This window comes from Pinus tabuliformis, chromosome 2_1 (assembly GCF_031772625.1).
Source record: "Pinus tabuliformis cultivar Carrire ecotype Pingquan chromosome 2_1, CPIR1, whole genome shotgun sequence".
Lineage (NCBI taxonomy): Eukaryota > Viridiplantae > Streptophyta > Pinopsida > Pinales > Pinaceae > Pinus > Pinus tabuliformis.
In genome coordinates this window covers 182892569-182912985 of record NC_142299.1, presented here as the reverse complement: position 1 = coordinate 182912985, position 20417 = coordinate 182892569, and the positions used below count along the sequence as shown (strand labels likewise).

General features: G+C 38.5%; 1 pseudogene; it reads right to left on the bottom strand.

Annotated features, from left to right (window-relative positions):
- Positions 1-1691: 1691 nt before the first annotated feature.
- Positions 1692-19561, bottom strand: LOC149199325 (protein EDS1L-like; annotated as a pseudogene).
- Between the last annotated feature and the right edge of the window lie 856 nt (positions 19562-20417).

Sequence of the window (20417 nt, the reverse complement as noted above, 5' to 3'; positions counted from 1 at the left end):
CTACTAGTGTAACCCCTTATTGTTATTAGTGAAACCCCCTTATTTTATTGTTGTGCCCATGTAGAAGCCCACTATTGTTATTGTTGTGCCCTTAGACTATTATTGTCATGTAGGCTCTGATTATATTGTGACCCCTTAGACTCCTATATATAGAAAGGAGGTCTTGTCATTTGTATCATCTATGAATTATTTATTTGTGTAATGTAAAGGAAGTTTCCCCCTCGAAGAGGCTTATTTTTAAGTCGTTGATCTATCTTTTCTTATATTTTCAGGGATGGTTGCATAACATTTGGTATCAAAGCTTTGGATTCTAGGGTTTCACTGCTTCAAATAGGCCATCGTGGATGTTTCACTATAAATGTTTTCAGAGATATGATCCAAGGAAGTTAGGGATCTTGCAGGCTCTCGAATTCCATCTCAAATAGGTGACCATGGTAAAATTGTCATAACTTACGCTCTAAGAACCAGATTCAAATTTCGTAAAAACTACTTTAAACAGGATAGACTCTAGTTTTTTGGGTATCATTTTCAGGGCCAATGGTCGAAACTGTGACACATGGAACTTTGTACAAGTTCACTCTACTGAACTAGTCTATAATTAGGACATCGTGGGAGATTGGGCATAACTCTTTATTGGAGAATACAATCTCGATTAGACTTGTGGGGTTGGAAGGAGAACTTTGTGCCCTACCACAAGACGAAAGTTAAGAATTTGGAGATCCGAAATTACAGAGATACAATAGATTCAATATTGAGATCCTACAAAGCGAAAAAAAATGTGTGTAGTCTTTTTAAAATTTTGCATAAGTTTTGTTTGAAAAATTAGTTTGAAGTGATTCAAAGGGAATAAAGAAGAATAATTATCATTAATTTATGCCATGAATAAATAAAATGGAAACTTCTAGTAAGTAACCCTAAATTTATATTATTACTCATGAAGAAGAGGAAGAAATGCAACATGATATATCAAAATTACAAGACCAAGTGCCACAAATTTCACTCTCACAAAAAGTAACAGAAGCTAAGATGGATGGTTTGAAGAATGGAATGAAAGGTAAGATGGATGGTCTAAAGAATGACATGGAATATAAGATGGATGGTTTAGAAGCAAAACTAAAAAGAAAATTTAAGATTTGAAGAGAGACATGGAATGTTTGAAGGGAGGTTTGGCAAAGTCCCTACAAGTAATGCTTCCTAATGGCGAAAAGGTAGTAGAGGAAACTCATGATGAGAACAGAAGAAATGTTAATCATGATTTCATAGACTCTAACATTGGATTGAAGACCCACCACATTCCAAATATCAATATGAGGAAGTTTGATGTCAAGGATCTTGTAACATGGATACTACAGATGGAGCAATATTTCGATCTCCATAATGTGCAAAACACACAAAAGGTACATATTGCAACCTTATATTTGGAACCTAATCAGTTTGTATGGTATCAATGGCTTTGCTCTTGTAAATAGATTGTCACTTTGTTAATTTTTATGGAGGAAATGATAGCACATTATGAGGATACAAAGAGCAACACCTTCTTTAGCCAATTGATAAATCTAAACAAAAGGGTTCAATGGTGGAGCACATTTAGGACTTCCAAAAATTGAATGTAAGGGTAAATGATATTCCGAAGGAGCATATGATTGATGTCTTCATAGGTATGTGATCGAAATCTACCATTTATCACCCAATTATATGTTTTGGGCAGTTTGCAGGTGATAATAAATAATAAAACAGAAGGGAGAGGTTTCTTGCTGCACTGGAGTCATGTGCTTCCACAACCAACTGACCACTATTTTGAAGGCCAATTATCCAGTCATAAGATCTTATATGAAAAAACAATGGGATTCAATCAAAGGCCTCATTTGATACTCCAATTCTATTATTTTTCATCATAATTCTTTTTCTTTTGCATCAAACATGCAATTTCTTCAACATAAACATAGAGGCAAGAGCCCTGATTGAGCATTATGGGTGGTTGCAGTTGCATATTCTCTTCATTTTCTTCCAACCAATTTTCAAGAGTTCTGTAATGAGTAGGTCTTCCATAGAATCACGAGTCCTCATTTTTTCCCAATCGATAATAATTAGAGATATCTAGTGGTTCAAAAAGTAACTTGTAGTGAGTACCATGTCTTAGCCACTCTTCATTGCAATCGAAATCATCGTGTAATTCGCCCTTATCAAACATGTTTAGTATGATCTCGTCCCACCAACTTGCAAGCTCCAACCTCTTGAGATTTGCGTGGACATTAGAGGAAATTTCAGCTTAAAAGTGACATCCTAAAGAAAATAATAAAATAATAGGAAAAGAATAAAACAAGATTTATATCTTTTGGAAAGAAAAGAAAAAAAGTACATTTTTTATTGTATTTTTGGCTAATCTCCTTATCGGTTTACTCAAATTTCAAGTGTAGATACTTGTTGGATGGAAAATTAAATTATGCATCCAACGAGTACCCATTATGCATACTTTTGAGAAGACTCACATTGATAAAAATTGAATATACATTAAAAAACGTGTTCAACAATTTTTTTTAATATACCTTTAGTTTTTATTAATGTGGGTCTTCTAAAAATTATACAAAATTGGTACTTGTTGGATGTGAAATTTAATTCCACATCCAACGAATGTCTACACTTGAAATTTGAGTAAACCTATAAGGACATAACCCAAAAGTAATATATATATATATATATATATATATATAGTTTCTCTCCAAAATATATACATGTACCTTTTCTTAAATTTAACGGATTTTGATTGGTTTATATATTACATGCATGAAAATTTCATGGACACTTTTAGGCTGAAATTTCCTCTGATGAGTTTAGATCACATCATTGTTTAATTTTGAAAGCGTCCAAATCTTAAGTGTCATTTTTGAAACACGAGCTGCGATAATATTCAAGTTCTTGCATAGGGATTTTCATATTTTCTAGATTTCATTCTCCATTTTGGACATGTTCTCCCTCTGCTACTTCAGAAATTGTTCTGTTGCGTTCAAGTCAAGTCTAGCTTGAAAATTCTACACATATTTTTCCCCATTTATATGGATATTGGAAATAAATATAATAATAATACTTGTAACAATAATAGTCAAATCAAGTTAGTGAAAATAATAATTGTAAAACGATTTCAGATGGGTTAGGCACAATGTACACCAATACTTTGTGAAGTGAGCCCAAAATAAATCAAATGAAAAAGCTAACACAATGTAGAACAACATGTTGAGAAGTGAGCCAAACTAAATCAAATTAAAAGGGAGTACAATGCTAGAGACCCACTTTGAATTATTATTATCGAGATCTATCATTGATTGAATAAATAGGATTACTACTATTTTATATTATATTCAAATGAATGCAACAAAGCTTACTCGAATTCCAAGTTATTTTAATTTTTAAATCTTAAAATCTTATCATTTAATATTAAAAAAATAATATTTCTACATAAGTAATTATTAATAAATCATCCTTTATAAATTAGTCGAGAGTCATATTAACTCTGGATGTAGATCTATCAAGCTCTAGAGGGATCAAATCTCTTAGAGTGAAAATATATTTATATTCCACATGCATACCATGGGTCAATACCATGAGTTAATATTATCAGTCAATACTTACCTTTTATGATTTTTGTTTAAATCCCAGAACGCCACAACATCTCATCCACACTAGAAGGAACAATAAGATACAATAAATAGAAAATATATATTAAACAAAATGCAACCATTTTACTGAATTCAATTTATCCATTAAGAATTCAATTTGGATCCCTCTATGAATTGACAAAGCCTAAAGAGCTTTAACTACTTACATGCCAACCTCTCCTAATTAGTTTAGTTGGAATCATAACACTAAGATTATTACCATTTTAAATCATAATGGTTTAAATCATGCTTGGAGACTAGAGTTACTATTTTAAGTCGTAATGATAACTGGAAATCCATATTATTACTATTTTAAATCAAAGGGTTATTACTATTTTATGTTACATGCTAGAGGAAAAAAAAAATTAATGCAAGCAAGCTCACTTGAATTCCAAGCCCAAGAGCTTCAAGTTGTGTTTCTATTCTTGAACTGCTATCTGAAAAAGGAAGATCTGAAAGCTCCAACTTCACTATGTTTTGCAAAGCACTGGGTAAGACATGGTTATAAAGAACGTGCTCTAACAAGAAGTGCTATGAATTAGCATCTGATGTTTGAAGGGCATACTACAAGATGACCAACACAACAAAGTGATTTTCTATCCAAATCCCACATGTTCTGAACAAGAATATGCAATTCCCAAATAGCCTATAGGGACTCAGCTTCACCAGAGGGTTTACAACAACTATCAAGGCATTTTTGGGACTCATTTTGGTTGCACTGGTGTAATTTAAAATTGTCAAACATTGTTGGAGTACATTGTTGACAAACTCAACAATGTCCTATGGGGGGGCTTCTTCCACAGGTTTACCAGTGGAACCCATAAATTCACACGCACATTTCATGGATCTCTCCTAATACGGAAACATTGCCTCCAAGGAATAACACACATACATGTAAGGGGCCAACAATATTCTAGAGAAAACATCACGTCCTAAAACCACATGACAGAACTAATCCTCCCACCTCTTGCGACAAACTGGTCATGTTACAACTTCATCGCCAACTAGAGGGAAGCCAATTGTGGTACAGAAAATAGATTCAGGTTTTTCAGGATGCAACTATTTATCCAACATGCATTGCATGACTAAAGAAGCAATAGTCCCTCCCATGGATTGACTGATGAATACCACGGTCTTCCCCTTTCCATACTCTAGGCGTACCTGTAACAACAATCAAAATGATTTCTTCTGCATAAATCCATGAAAAGATTGGGTTTGATATGTGCATGGAACTTGAATGCTAAATCAAACTCGACTTGAAACTTGGACAATTTATATAAATGGAAAATCTTAATAGGCTTAGTACTTGATTAATATACATCCACTTTAGCCCAAAAGAAATCTAGGTTTTTGGTTTAAGATGGATCTACGTAGTCGTGCTTCTTGCTTAGTTAAAATATTGTACGAAATTTCCAATAAAAGAACCAAGAATAGAAGAACCTCTTCTTGAAAAGAATAATTGCTCCAAATGTGTTGGAATTGACTGAGAGAAACCTCATAGATGGAGTATGGCTAGATATTCCCGTATTTCATCCACTCCAAACAACCAATATCATGTATTTTGTTGAAGAAACTAATTCCAACCACCTGTTAGGTGCCAATTAAGGTGTCATAGTCTATTTGAGTTAGTCCAGTTCAGTTGAGTTACAAGTTAGTTCTAGTCTAGTAATTTATTGTTGATGTCTCTTATGTAGTCTATTTTAACTGTTTGGGAATATTGAGAAGAGCATGTCTAATTCTAATCCACATTTTCAATCTTTAACATGGAATGAGAGCTCAGTTGGCATAAGAATCCTTGACAAAAATAGAGAGAAGAGGTGAGGTTGCATAAGACTCCTTGAGAGAAGCATTTCATATGTGTGTGTATTCACAGAAAAAAAGGTAGAGAATGTAGTGAATGCAAATTTTTCTCCATTTCCCATTTCAAGTTTATTTTTCCTCTCTTCTTTTCACCTCTGTCAATATTCGACATGGTATTAGAGCATAACCTACTTAAGACTCCTTGGGAGCATCAAAGAATGTGAGATAGCCATGAAAAGCCTCTGTTGTTTGAAGAAGCCTGCAACCGATCCAATGAAGGCCAAGAGATGGATTGTTACATTTTGCGCAAGGAGAAAGTCATATTTAAAAAAAATATGTGCAATAACGCATACCAGGCAGTTTAGCAGTCGTGAACACTTACCACACTCAATTATCGAGATGCTAACGCAGTCTCATATTAGCCACATGTGTGTTGCAGTAGTAAATTAAAAAAAGGCCACATTCTGGTAGTTCCATGCAAGGGATCAAACCCAATATTAGTTGAATGTGTAGCCACAAAGCCACCATGTAGCAGGGGAGCACGAAGTTTGAAAAATGAGCACGAAGTAAAAGAGCATAGAGATTAGTCAAAATATTTGAAAAAGTATTTACCATGAAAAAATTTAGGTTCATTCAGATGGCAATCTTTACTTTAAGAATGAATTAGACAGCGGAATTCGCGTTAGGGTTTCTGAGAAGACCTGCAATGGAAAGACCACTGGACGGAAGCCACCAGATCGGATTGCGGCAGTGCAGCATTCCTCAGGCTACAGACTTTGGCAGAAGGGCAGAATGAACCCCCACCAGGGGGAAGGAGGGGCGCCTCCTCCAACAAACGATATCCAGCCAGGGTTTAATGATGTTTCAGAAAAGGAACAGGGGCTTAATGAGGGAAATACCGACAAAAGTCAGCAGAAGCAAAAGGAACAGGTACAGCCAGACAAGACGAGAGTAAGCTCGTCTACATGCAAGCCAGTAGCTACATACAGGCCAAAGGTAGAGCTACCCAGTCATCGAATCAATGCCAGGATTCAATATATGAGAGATCATGCTCTCATAGGTAAATTTATAGGTATTTGGCCAAATGAGAAAGCCTTGAGAGCTTGGATCAATGTCAAATGGCATCCAAAAGGACACATATCCTTGCATCTTGGGCCGAAGGGGTTTTTTACTGCAGTCTTCAACTGCTTGGAAGATAGAAACAGAGTCTTCGAGGGAGGGCCGTACTTCTTCAACTCTGCCGGACTATTTCTCAGAGAATGGGTAGAACGATTCAACCCGGATAAGGAAGATCTAAGCTGGGCACCGGTATGGATCAGGCTGTACTCGCTGCCATGGGAGTATTGGGAAGAAGAGTCGCTCAAAGCGATCAGCAAAGTATTGGGAGACTTTGTTAAGGTAGCAGAAGACACAAAAACGCAGAGATACACCTCATACGCACGGATCTGTGTCTATATGGACCTGAAGCAACCCCTGCCTGATACGGTAAGTCTCTATCATGAAGATGTAGAATGGATCCAGTTAATTGATTATGAGCATGTACCTTTTAGGTGTAGGAAATGTCATGCTCTAGGGCACCTCTATAGGGATTGCCCGTTAAATAGTAATCCTCCGGCTCAAGCTGATCAGGAAAACCAGTCATCAGACGGTTTTACTAAGGTGACAAATCGAAGAAAAGGAAATTGAAAACCCGCAGTCCCGACAAAGTCAGCTCAAAGGGATCCATCCAAGCCATCCACGAGTAATAGCTTTGAAGTTCTGGCCAACGAAGAGCTGCAGGATCCGGATCTCTCAACCTCCAAAAGAAGAGAATCTAACCAGGAAAAGAGTGAAGGATCCAAACCGAAAACAGGGGAAAAGAAGGGGGAACAAGAAAGCAACGTTATCAATATTGCGTCAAAAACCTGTAGCTTCCCGGAGATGGATATAGACAATACAGACCCAAGTACAGGAAAAGAGAAGGAAAGAGAAGAAAGCTATCAAGAACCCCAAAGCATGGAGGAGGACACGGAATCAATAGATATCGGTGAGCTAGACATACTAGGCCTAGAACAAGCATGCAAAATAGGGAATTTCGACAAAATACCGGACAGACAAGTGGACAACCTAGTGGAAGTACTAAACAAAGCACAAAAAAAATATTCATTAGGGCTTCAAATCGGCAGCCAATGGGATGGGAAGTTTATCACCAAAGACAGTAAAAAAAGAGGCAGTAAAACGGCTTTAGAAAGAACCATCAAGATAGGTGAAGTCTTGGTTGAATCAGGCAGATATGCCAAATTAACCAAGTACTATAATATCAACCCCAAACCTTCCCAATGAAGGTGATATCATGGAATATTAGAGGTCTTAATGGCCCCAAGAAAGGAAGACTTTTAAAAAACATGCTAATGGAGGAAAAACCAGCAATCCTTTTTTTGCAGGAGACAAAATGTAATCTGGTAGTCTTGGAAAGAGTAGCAGCAAAGGCCTAGCCAGGGGGGCTAGTCACAACTGTTGATGCTCAGGGCACTTCAGGAGGACTTGCAATGCTCTGGGATGCAATAATAATCCAACTAAGCAATATACATGCAAATAAAAAATTCATACAGGCCATTTTTCACATAATTGGCACTAATATTTATGGACACATGACAAACGTGTACTTTCCTCAAGAGATCCAGCGCAAGGTAGAAATCCTGGAAGCTTTAGCGCAGCTTAATGCAGAAAGGACTTATCCACTCTGGGTATCAGGAGGAGATTACAATATGATTGCTACAATGGAGGAAAAGAAGGGAGGGCGTTGCAGGATAAATAGGGATGGTTCAATACTAAAAGATTTCATTCAAAATAATTGGCTGATAGACCTTCCTACAAACAACGCCCTCTACACATGGAACAAAAAAAGAGCAGAACCAATGCAAGTAGCCTCGCGTCTAGATCGATTCTTGATCTCTGATAATGCAGTTCATCTAGGGGGAGAATTTATAGCCTCCATCCTCCCCTACTCAGGTTCTGACCATTGGCCCATAGCCCTACACTGGAACCGGCCTGGTAACAATATAAGGCGCCCATTTCGGTTTGAGGCTTTTTGGTTAACTCATCCGGATTTTCATGAATTCATCAGAACAACTTGGCAAAATTTCAATCCAACGGATGGGACAAAGATGTCTATATTCCAAAGGAAGCTGAAGCACCTCAAAGAAGAAATAAAGCGCTGGAACAAATTCATTTTTGGCAATATCTTCAAATCAAAGGAACTCCTCACCCAAGAAATGAAAGATATCCAGCAAAAAATGATCTCTAAAGGACGCTCCGAAGAACTAGCCCAAAAGGAGCAGACTATAGAGAGCAAAATCCTTGAACGAGACCTACAGGAGGAAACTCTCTGGAGGCAGAAATTGAGAGTTAGATGGCTGAAGGATGGTGAAAAGAACACGAAATTCTTTCACAAAACTACAGTCCAAAGAAGAATGGTCAATCAAATTTCTTATGTCAACAGTGAACAGGGCATCAAAATTGAAACCCATGAAGGAATAGAACAGGAGTTTCTCAATTACTTCAAAAAGATAAATCAAGAACCCAATATAAACAGAACAGAGGCTATTGATACAATCATCAGGCAGATACCCAGATTAATCACTGAAGATCACAACACTCTTCTTCTTAAACCTGTAAGTCTGCAGGAGGTAGAAAACGCAGTGAATCAACTCAAAGCAGGGAAAGCGCCAGGACCAGATGGGTTCACATCAAATTTTTTCAGCATTTCTGGGAATTAATCAAATGGGAAGTTTGGCAGGTGGTGGAAGAATCGCGCACTCTCAGGTGGATGTACCCAGCTCTGAACGCTACATTCATCGCGTTAATCCCCAAAGCAGAGGAATCCAATACTCCAAATAAGTACAGACCCATAGCTTTGTGCAACATCATTTACAAAATTGTTTCCAAGGTTATAGCTCTGAGATTGAAGCCCATGCTTCCCCTCATTATATCTCCAGAACAATCTGGATACGTCGAAGGCAGACAGATCACGGATGGTATTATTTTAACCCATGAAATAATACATTCTCTCAAGCAGACAAAACAACCAGGTATGTTGCTCAAAATCGACTTATCTAAGGCTTTTGACAGTATCAGTTGGGAATATTTGCAAAAAACTCTCAACGCCTTTGGCTTCGCCCCCCCTGGATCAGATGGATCAGCAATCTTTTATCCTCCTCGTTTTTCTCCATTCTCATTAATGGCATTCCGTCCCCCACCTTTCGTCCCTCTAGAGGTATTAGACAAGGGGATCCATTATCGCCCTTTCTGTTTGTCATCCTAGCTGAAGGCTTAGGACGTTGTATTAAATCGGCCATGCTCTCCCACAATCTAAAAGGTCTAGCTCTCCACCAAGCCCCTGCTGTATCGCACCAACAATTTGTTGATGATAATATGTTATTCGGTCACCCCTCTGTTCAAGAAGCATGCTCTTTTAAATCCATTCTTGAAATCTTTTCGAAAGCTTCAGAAGCCCTCATTAACAATGTCAAATCTCAGATTTTCTTTTTTAACACTCCTCCCTCCACCCAGAGAGCTATAGCTCGCATTCTCGGCTTCACCATTGCGTCCCTTCCCTCAAAATACTTAGGGGCTCCTCTAATTGCTTCGGCTCTTAAGCACTCCTCTTGGACCAGCCTTTTAGAAAAACTGGAAGCCAAACTATTCCTCTGGACTCATAGAGCTCTTAATATGGCTAGTAGGATAGTGCTAATTAAGGTTGTTTTGCAATCAATGCCTCTTTACCTATTCTCCATCCTGGCGGCACCGAAATGGGTACTCAAAGCCATCAAACAGCTGCAGCGTAATTTTCTATGGGGAAGCTCGGGGCCAAATCGAAAGTGGGCTCTAGTCAAGTGGGAGAAGGCCTGTCTTCCTAAAAAAGCAGGAGGCATTGGGCTAAGAGATCCAGAACAAAGCAATTCAACAATGGGGGCAAAAATCTGGTGGAGGTGGCTCTCAAACTCAAATACTCCCTGGGCAGCCCTCTGGACAGCGAAATATGCAGGAAACTTACCCTTAGAGGAGAGAATCAGAATGTCGGAAGTCAGTAAGGGTTCGATCATTTGGAATTCAGCCATTCAACATCGAGACTTAATTCAAAAACATAGCTTCTGGGAGGTGAAAGATGGCCTTACAGCAAGATTCTGGGAAGACTCATGGCAGCAGCTTCCAAATATCAAAGATAGCATTCAAGGAATTTCAGCACGAGAAATAAACCAGCATGACAAGGTAAGTCAATTCTGGAAATCTCATACCACCCAAGAACATAGAGAATGGAAAGAAGCTAGTCATATCTTACCTCATAGCTCGGAGCAAATTCAACTTTCTTTGTCCTCAGAGCTTCAAAAACGAAAAATTCTAAAGCTGACAGGTATGGACACTCTAAGATGGGGATATGAGGAAAAGGGAACCTTCACAACCAAGGAAGCGTAAAAAATCATTATCAAAGACAGAGTAAACAAAGACAAAATCTGGGATAAAATATGGAACCCCCCCATTTGGCCGAAGGTTTCTACCTTTCTGTGGCTTCTTTCACATAAAAGAATTCTCACATGGGACAACCTTAGGAAGAGGAACTTTCATGGGCCATCCATATGTCTCAACTGCACACAGGAAGAGGAATCAGCTCTACACCTCATGCAAAATTGTCAGCTTGGAAGGAAATTATGGGAAAAGGTTACATTCCATTGTCAGAGGGACGGCAGAATAATGGGGGATATTAAAGGCACCCTACGCAACTGGACTCAAGAGCCATATCAGAGCAAGGTTCTAAACACTCTTTGGCAAATCATACCAGGATTACTGATGTGGAACATTTGGAAGGAGCGAAACAGGCGGATTTTCAAAAATCAATCAATGACTCTGGAGCAGATATGGAACGGAATACACCATAACATCAGAGAAACTCTATCTATCAAAGGCTGGTCTCAAGAAGACTTTCCATCGCAGCCGAAGGAGCTAGCCATATGGGACAATTGGCAGATAAAATTACAAGGCCCAAATCCTCCCAACGAAAATCCATCCAGACATCAAGTGAACTCTACATGCTGGTCCCCACCACCAATCAATGTGTTCCAACTCAACTTTGATGGAGCGTCGAAAGGAAATCCTGGTCAAACAGGATTTGGTGGAGTCATCAGAGATCACCAGGGTAAGCCTCTCACCACTTTCTTTGGATCAATAGGCTGGAATACCAACAATGCAGCGGAACTGGAAGGTTTGTGGAGAGGGCTCACTCTAGCGCAGGATCAAAAGTTCCTTCCTCTAATAGTGGAAGGGGACTCCCAAATTCTCATCAATATGGAATTAAAACTTCAACAGGGATCCCCGGTTCATAAGTTCAGTAGTAGCTGGCGAATGGCCTCTAGACTGGAGCGACTACAACAATGGCTCAACCACAATCAAGCTATTTCCTTCAAGCATATCAAAAGAGAAGGGAACAAACTTGCAGATTTTCTTGCTAATTTAGGAGTGGACAGTGGGAGAGAATTCTTTGCAGGATCATTGCAAGGCATAGCCTCGGAGAACCAACTCTCCACCTTCCATTCCATATTAACAAGAGACATGCAGTCAAGAGAAGAACCACACCCGGATGCGGGTGTCAACCTGAGGAGTTAATCCCATGCATGCGCAGATGGCAGCTGGCGATGACATAGAAGGAAGCAGGCGGCATAAGGCGGGCATTGAAGGTGCATTAATGCCGGCACGTGATCGAGGTACGCTGAGGAAGGATATCAGTATGGCGCTCATTCTGTGGGTCTCAATTGCTCTGGCTCGTTCTGGAAACGTCGAGGTGCATCTGCTCTCGGCTTGCAAAGGTTTTATTTGGGGGTCCTGGTCTCAGAGGAAGCGGCCATGGAAGCTTAACATCCCCCTGCTGCTCAGCCTGCGGTTTTATATTTGGTATCCTTGCGTCAGGGTTGGGTATCTCAAGCCAGTCTCTGCCTTCCGTATTTACTGTCTCAGGTTAGTTTCAGGCATTCTTTTTGCAAAATTCAGGTCAGTTGCTACCTTTGCTGCAGGAGCTTGGGCTGAGAACGGGATTCTCTTGGTCGTGGCGGGGTATTGTCTGTGTGTCTGGTCTTTTTCTTGCGTCCTTAGAGTCAGGGTATTTCCAGTTAAAGTTGGGTATCCACTCCGAATTGGTTCAACCTGTGATTTGTTCATCCCCCATCCTCAGCCTTTGAGTGTTTGTAGTCTGTTGATATATCCATCCATGGCCCCCCGTCGTCGCGGCATTCCTAGGAGAGGAAGCAACGCGGGATCCCGAGGAGGGCAAGGGGGAAGGGGAAGCCCTGCTCCTCGTCGTATATCCCCGTTAGCCATAGCCTCGCCTTCTAGCCCACCCTCAGAAGAGTCTGGTCCTTCTCTGAACAGTTCGCTGCATACAGCAAGATTCAAATTCAGAAGTAGGCGTCACAGGCCGCTTATCTCTGCTATTCTTACGGTCATTTTCTCGGAAGAAGACGATGAGATGTCCAGTTCAGAGGAAGAACCAGAGGATCAGCCACCTTCTCAGGACGCCAGTGCCTCCCTGAGCAGCTTGGCGGTAGATACTCTCAAGGTCTCGGCGGCGGCGTACGAAGAGGTTGGTCAAGATGAAGTTGGCGGTCAGCGGAACTCCCCTCAGGAGAATGTCATAGCCTGCGAGCCAGCAAATAGGTATGAAAGCGTCTTGTATCCTGTGCTCCCTCCGGGTGTTAATTTAATGGATGTAGAAGATAATGTTATGATATCGTGGGAGCGAGCCCCGGACAAAGCTAATGATAATGGGACTGGTTTCCCTGCGCCCTCAGCTTCAGAGAAATGATTCAGTTTATGGTTTCATGGCGAACTCTCAGCGTGCTCAGCACATTCCAACACCTACTAGTAGGTGCTCAGATGCTGGGAGTCTATTTTGGACTCTGTTTTTGAAACTGCTGTAATGTCCTGTCTAGTTTTTGGGTCGATAGAGTTGTGTTCAGGTGTCAAATTTTTGAACAAGCTTTTTGTAATCCATGAGAACAAAATCATCTGCAAAGCTTTTTTGATCGAGGGTTGGCCATGGCACCCTCAGAGGTTTAAACCTCTCTGTACATATTTTTTCTTCTTTTTTTAATATAATAGATCAGTCTTTACACAGAAAAATATATATATATATATATATATATATATATATATATATATATATATATATATATATATATATATATATATTCATTTGAGCCTATCATCTTTTTCATGAAAGGCTGATGATATATAAGGTATATCGAAAGTGAAAAGGAAAGTGAAATCTTTGTTTGATTTTTATTTTTTTTAAAGAGAAGGCAAAAATAATTTTAAAAAACAAAAAAACAAACAAAGGGTGTTAAATACTTTTTAAATATTTCCTCTCTCTTGAAATCTATTGTATGAATGTTGTTTCTCCATTGGTACTTTATTTAAAACTGATTTTTTTTTTTTCTTTTCTTTTTAAATCAGAAGGATCCATTTCTAAAAGGGTAGTTGTTGTTGGTTTAAAGAGAAAGGGAGATTTTTTAATAAAGAGTTTCCTTTTGGCCATATATTTGTGATATGCCTTGCAAGCCTTGAGCACTGGTTTTTCCGTTCTTCCACCTCAAGTTCATACTTTTTTAGTGCTTTCTTTTTAGAGTAATGGACCTCACTGTAGTGTTCAATCCCTATGTGAAGAAAATACCAAATAGAAATTGGAAAATCTAAGAGGCTCAAAAAGTCAAAGAAACAACAAGAGTTGTTTGAGACCTATTTGAATTAGCTGTTAAAAAAAGGCAAAAGAATGCTTTCTCATTGAAGTGCATTAAATAATGTGTAAATGACAACATTATTCCTCTCGTTGCAGATGCAAAGAAAACCAAGGAAGATTGTGGTACCCTTGAGAGGAGTTTTGGAGTAAGGGGAAGTATTCAAGTTGAAGATGAAGGTATATATATACCAAAAAATCTACAAAAAGAGTTTGCCAGAATCCCACTTCAAAGTGGATGACAATGATTATGGTGTGTTACTAGAAGTAGAGAAAGAACACATAGATGCTCATGGATACCACTATGAACAACCACAAGGGGATGACCAATTACTAGTGAATCCAATAGCAAAGTTTGTTGATAACAATGAAGTTGTTATTGGAGCAACCAATAGTATGGTGAATCCATCAATTAATATTGTTGATGTTATCTTTGATGAGGAATGTTTAGCTAATGATGAATGGTATCATATGATGCAACAAAAACATATTATTGATCAACTACTATTTGGTGAGAAAATACCACTTAGGTCTCAAAACCAAGTGGAAGGAAACCTATTTGCAACAACTCAAACTAGTAAAAAAGTGGAAGAGGTAAAGGAAAAAAAGTAATCCAAGAAGAGAAAGCTCTCATTATAGAGTAAAAAGAATATGATCCTGAAATGTCTTTAATATTAACCTTTATTTTAAATGTGCATATGTTAGCAACAACTAGGAAGAAGCAACAAATTCTGAAGAAGAATTAAAGTTCCTTGAAGCATGGCCTGCAACACCATGTTTTGATAAAGTCTACATAGAATTTGTAGAAATTGTTAGACATGACAATGATAGAGACAGAATATGAATGATAAACATTGAATTGCATCTATTATTCACAATGATACATATATATAGTACATTAGTGTGACCCTTGGATTCATATTCCAAGTGGTCTCTTGGACTCCGGTGGTTGTTCACATTCCACCCCAACCCATAGAAGATTAGGTGTACAACATTCCCCCCTAATCTGAAGGGGTATGTATGAGTCCAAGAAGAGAGTTCTAATACAAAATGTGAAAAATGCATGGCAGCACTAGGCTAAATGTGCTCTTTGAAATGTTGGTATAAGGGGGGTGGTTTAAGGATGACCACCAACACTAGACCGCTTAGTGTAGTTCACGGAACCCTTCCAAATGTGGCATGAAGTTGAGGTCTTCTACTAGAGGCAGTGCTCCTAATGTTTTGAAGAGGGAAACCTTCAACCTTGAAAGGGAGGTCTCACCCCACATAAAAAGTGAGAATCTCAACCTAAGAAGGGAGGTCTCAACCTGTGATGGTTTAAGGATGACCACGAACTCTCGAATGCTTAATGCAATTCCTGGAACTCTTCCAAAATCGACAAGAAGCTAAAGTCTTCTTTTAGAGGAAGTGTCCCCAATTCTTTGAAGAGATGTCTCAACCCCGCATAGATGGTTTAAGGCTGATCACCAACCGAAGGCATGCACAGGGGCATCTTTGTCTCTGGCTACAACTCTGAATCTAGTATGGCAAGTTATGGCTCAAGCTCACTTGATGTGGCTTTGAAGATTGTAGATGACCATCACTTCCCCCTTGTCAAATACAAGGTGAGATGATGGAGAAAACTCAACTGCAAGATTGTTCAATACTCTAGAACAAGTTATGACATATGACTGAAATATATTCTTGGCTATTGAAGCCCATTGGAAAGAAGTGATCCATCCAAGATGAATCTTTTTTCTTTGTAGGAGGCTTGTTTTTGAAGAATATGTTTGAACAGTGAGTGGTTTTATGACAGTGCTCACATGGATGAAGATGAAAACATTGATCTTCCATATGGCCAACTTGGTCACAATGTTGGCATTTAACAACTTTTGATTGCGAATGTGGAGGCGCAGAATCTCGAACAGGTGAAGGTGAACCTCCATGAAGAAACCCAACACTTTTACATTGAATGGGCTTGGAATATTTGGAATATGAAAGGACAATTCCATGTCATATCCAAGACTGGTTTTGTGCTTGTTATGGACAAGCTCTTCCCAAGGTCTAATGATTTTCTTGGGAAGTGCAGGCTGAATTTCTGCTTCTGCATGCAATTATGTTACTTCAATGGGTACTAGATCTGAATCAACTTCAATATTACTAATTTAATCACTTGTTGGTTGTTGATGGGTGTTTGTTTTAACCTTCAAAAAAGGATTGTTTTGAGCAGAAAAAAATTAAAATGACAATCTGTTGAAGCTCATCTGGCTGGAACTGAGATTCAAGTTTCAAAAAATCAATCTTTTCTTGTGCATCTTGTACACAAATTCTAATATCAGACGTAATATCCTTGTTGATTTTTACCATATCATCAACAATGGAATGTATTAGAGTATTCAACAACTCTAATATTCAATCAAATCTGGCCATATTTCTAACAAATCAAGAATAAAAATAGGGGAGCGACTAAAAATATCAAAGGCTCCAAATCAATGTCACTAGAAAATCAACTTTTACCAAAAAATACTCCATTTTTTTTTGTAGATTACAAACTCTTCTCTATGATAGTGATTTCAAATTCTAGGAGCACAATTCTTCAAACTCTAGAAGCGGTAGAAACCATAAATGGAATGACCCTTCATTGCAACAACCAACCGGTTCTGAGCCATGACACCACTACACTGTGCAACACACTACAACTATATTGTTCACTCCGCTCTTTGTCGTTGTAAACTTGGGTTAGGTCAAGTGGGCACTGAATGATTTGACTCAAAATATCCAAACAGAAAATGGCAAATGCAATTCAATTATTCTAATGAAATTCATTACGGGTCAAACAGAAATTTCTCCACTCTAGTTGGCTGGTTAGACGGTCACAAAAGAATGGCATGTTGACTGTGGAATTGACAATATGACTGGTGCTAAGAGTAGTACAATAACTGTAATACCATTCAACGTATTATGGGTAGCATGGAGGTGATACCATATATGGCGGATTCAATGTATACCAGCATACAAAATGGATATATGGAATTGATATACCAACATACAAAATGAGGAGGAGGAGTCAATATATGGAATCTATATACAAGCATACCAGGTGTGAAGAGTGTTTTATCTTCCTACGTGGAGGCACCAAGTTTGAGACCCACAAAGAAGCAAAGGCGAATAGTCGGTGGCAACCACATTCAAACACTCCGCCCACAGTCACTCTGGCATCATCGGAGACACCGTCTATGCACCGTAATATAAGGGCCTTGAATGAGCTTTTTTTTTCAGCTATGTTTTTAGTCAAGTTGTAGCCCAGAAGATGTGAAAATCAATATCTCTAGGTTGTTACCATCTCTGAGCATGAATCCAATGTCCGCAGTGCCAGGATTTCCTCTGCAGGCTCTATCGAAATGCAGTGTAGCTTCAGCAACATGAGAAGTTACTGACTTTCTGTAGAGGAGGGGACGACTATGTGTGGAGGAAGGGCGGAATATGCTTCCACTCTGATATCGGTCAACTATGTATGGATTAGGGAGGAGCGATGTAAACTATTATCCAAGATATCAGAGATTTTAAATCGAAAACAAAGGTGGACAAGGTAGTCATATTGTGGACTGCTAATACCGAATGATACAGTGATGTTATCGTGGGTTTAAATGACACAAAGGAAACCCTGCTTGCTTCTCTGGAAAGAAATGAGTCTAAAATATTGCCATCGACTTTGTATGACGACATGTGTTCAGGAGAACATTCCCTTCATAAATGAGAATCCTCAAAACACCTTCATTCCAAGATTGATCAATTTAGCAATTACAAAGAATAGTATCATCACATGAGATGACTTCAAGAGCGGGCAGACAAAGATGAAGTCGGTACTCGTGGATTTCCTAGTCGGCGTTGGTCTTAAGCCAACTTCAACTGTGAGCTACAATCACCTCAGTAACAACGACGAGATGAATATGTCAGCTCCCCAGACTTTCTGGTCAAAGGAGATTTCAAAGAGAAATGGAGAAATGATAGAGGCGTTTTTTTCTATTTGAGACAGTGGATAGAGAACCCAACACGAATCTAGTTGAGAGAGGTCAACCGGATAGTGCACAGCATGCAATAGGCATGCACACAATAATGGCAGTTTGACAAGAAGGAATGAAGAACTGACATGCACAAAGAGGTTACAAAACAAGTGGCTCAAATTTGGGCAAGGCATGAATACACCTACAGCTCCGATACCATGTTAGGCATGACAATGGCAAAGATAGAATATGAATGATAAACATTGAATTGCATCTATTATTCACAATGATACATATATATAGTACATTGGTGTGACCCTTGGATTCATATTCCAAGTGGTCTCTTGGACTCCAGTGGTTGTTCACATTCCACACCAACCCGTAGAGGATTAGGTGTCCAACATAAATGAATGTTGAAGACAACATGGATAATGAAAACATTAATAAATTTTTCATGCATTGGAGTCTTGAAGAGATGAAATTGTATTATGGACCTATGTTGCAACAAAATATTGATGATGAAAAGCACACTACAGAAGATGACATGTGGCAACAATCCACATACTAACTGATTTTTGAAGAAATTGAGGACATGCTTAGACAACTTGGAAAAATGGAAGAGATGCACCAGCAAATGAAAAATATGAAATTTGAAGCCTACAACAAAAATAAAAAGTTCAAACAATTTACAAGATATAGGATTTGGAAGAAAAGAAAAAGAAAACGAAATTTAGGTCATGTCAATTTTTTTTTTTAAATGTAAGCCTAACTGAGACTTAGACCACTGGATATCTTAGTTTAGATTTTTTATTTTTTTTGGTTGTAATTAAGGGGAGTGTTGAGAAACTAATCCCAACCACCTACTAGGTGTCAATCAAGGTGTCATAGTCTATTTGATTCTAGTCTAGTTCAGTTGGATTAATATTGAGTTCTAGTCTAGTCATTTATTGTTGATGTCTCCTATGTAGCCCATTTTAACAGTTTGGGAATATTGAGAAGAGCACTTATGCTCCACATTTTCAATATTTAACAAATTTGACATTCTTTGTATTTTGTTGTTATGGATGTGAAGATATGGGGATCAATAGAGCCACAAAAAGCGAAGATAATTATATCCTCCATGTTAGTTATCGTACAAGAGGGCTCATCATGTACAATGATGTAAAAACTACAAGATAGCTTGAAGGAAGCCAACAACATAGTCTCCCAGAAAACAGAAGTTGATCCACCCATTATTCTAACACACATAGTCCAACAAATAATAGGAGTAGTCAAATAAGTAATCTTGCAATACAATTGTCTAACAATAGTTGAAGAGTATTATACCTCAAGTCTCAACTGGAAGACCCTACAATGAACATCATGAGATGTATATTCCTCCTCCTGCACTTCAATGTCCCAAAAATAGTTGAAGAGTATAGTACCTCATATCTAAAGTGGAAAATAACGTTTAAGAATCCAACAACATGACGTTCGAGAAAATATAAGATGATCCACCCACCATTCTAACATTATATACAGACACAATCCAACAAACAAGAGGCACAGTTTGCTAAGTAATGTTGCAATACATTTTTCCAACAAATATAGCTAAAGAGTATTATACCTCAACTCTGAGGTGGATGCCTTGCAATGAATGTTGTGAGATGTATATCCCTCCTCCTACACTTCAATGGTTGTTGCGGAGAGAGTGGTTATTTTATTAGAGGAATAACCATTGAGGGTGGAAAAAAATGATGAAAGCAAAGTTGTTGTGTAAAATTTAGGCTTTTGTAAAGTCAGTGGTTAGGAAACTCAACTAGAGACTCACTCTACAATGTTTCTCCAACATGCGAAGTGATAGATTGGAGTATATGTTAAAAATATATGTTATATTAGAACGTATTAACATTTCCTAACCAGATAGATTCGAGTTATGGGAGAATATGTTTAAATGATATATGCCACTTCATGCTCCGCGTGGAGGAGAAGCGTACTCCAAATTTCCTCTCCCATCATTTCGTATTTGCGGTTTGGACAGGTGTATATGCGCAAGGAAAAATATTAAAGACGACTCGACATTTTTCTTAAGGTTGTTGATGGATTTTAAAGGCTTGGAATTAATTTGAATGGTAGAGCTTCTTCTAGTGGAATTTCCTCGGATTCAAGCCCATCTCGAATTAATGTCTTTACTCAAGTTTTGTCGTGGTTGGTCGGGTAAAAGTAAATGTCTTACTTCTT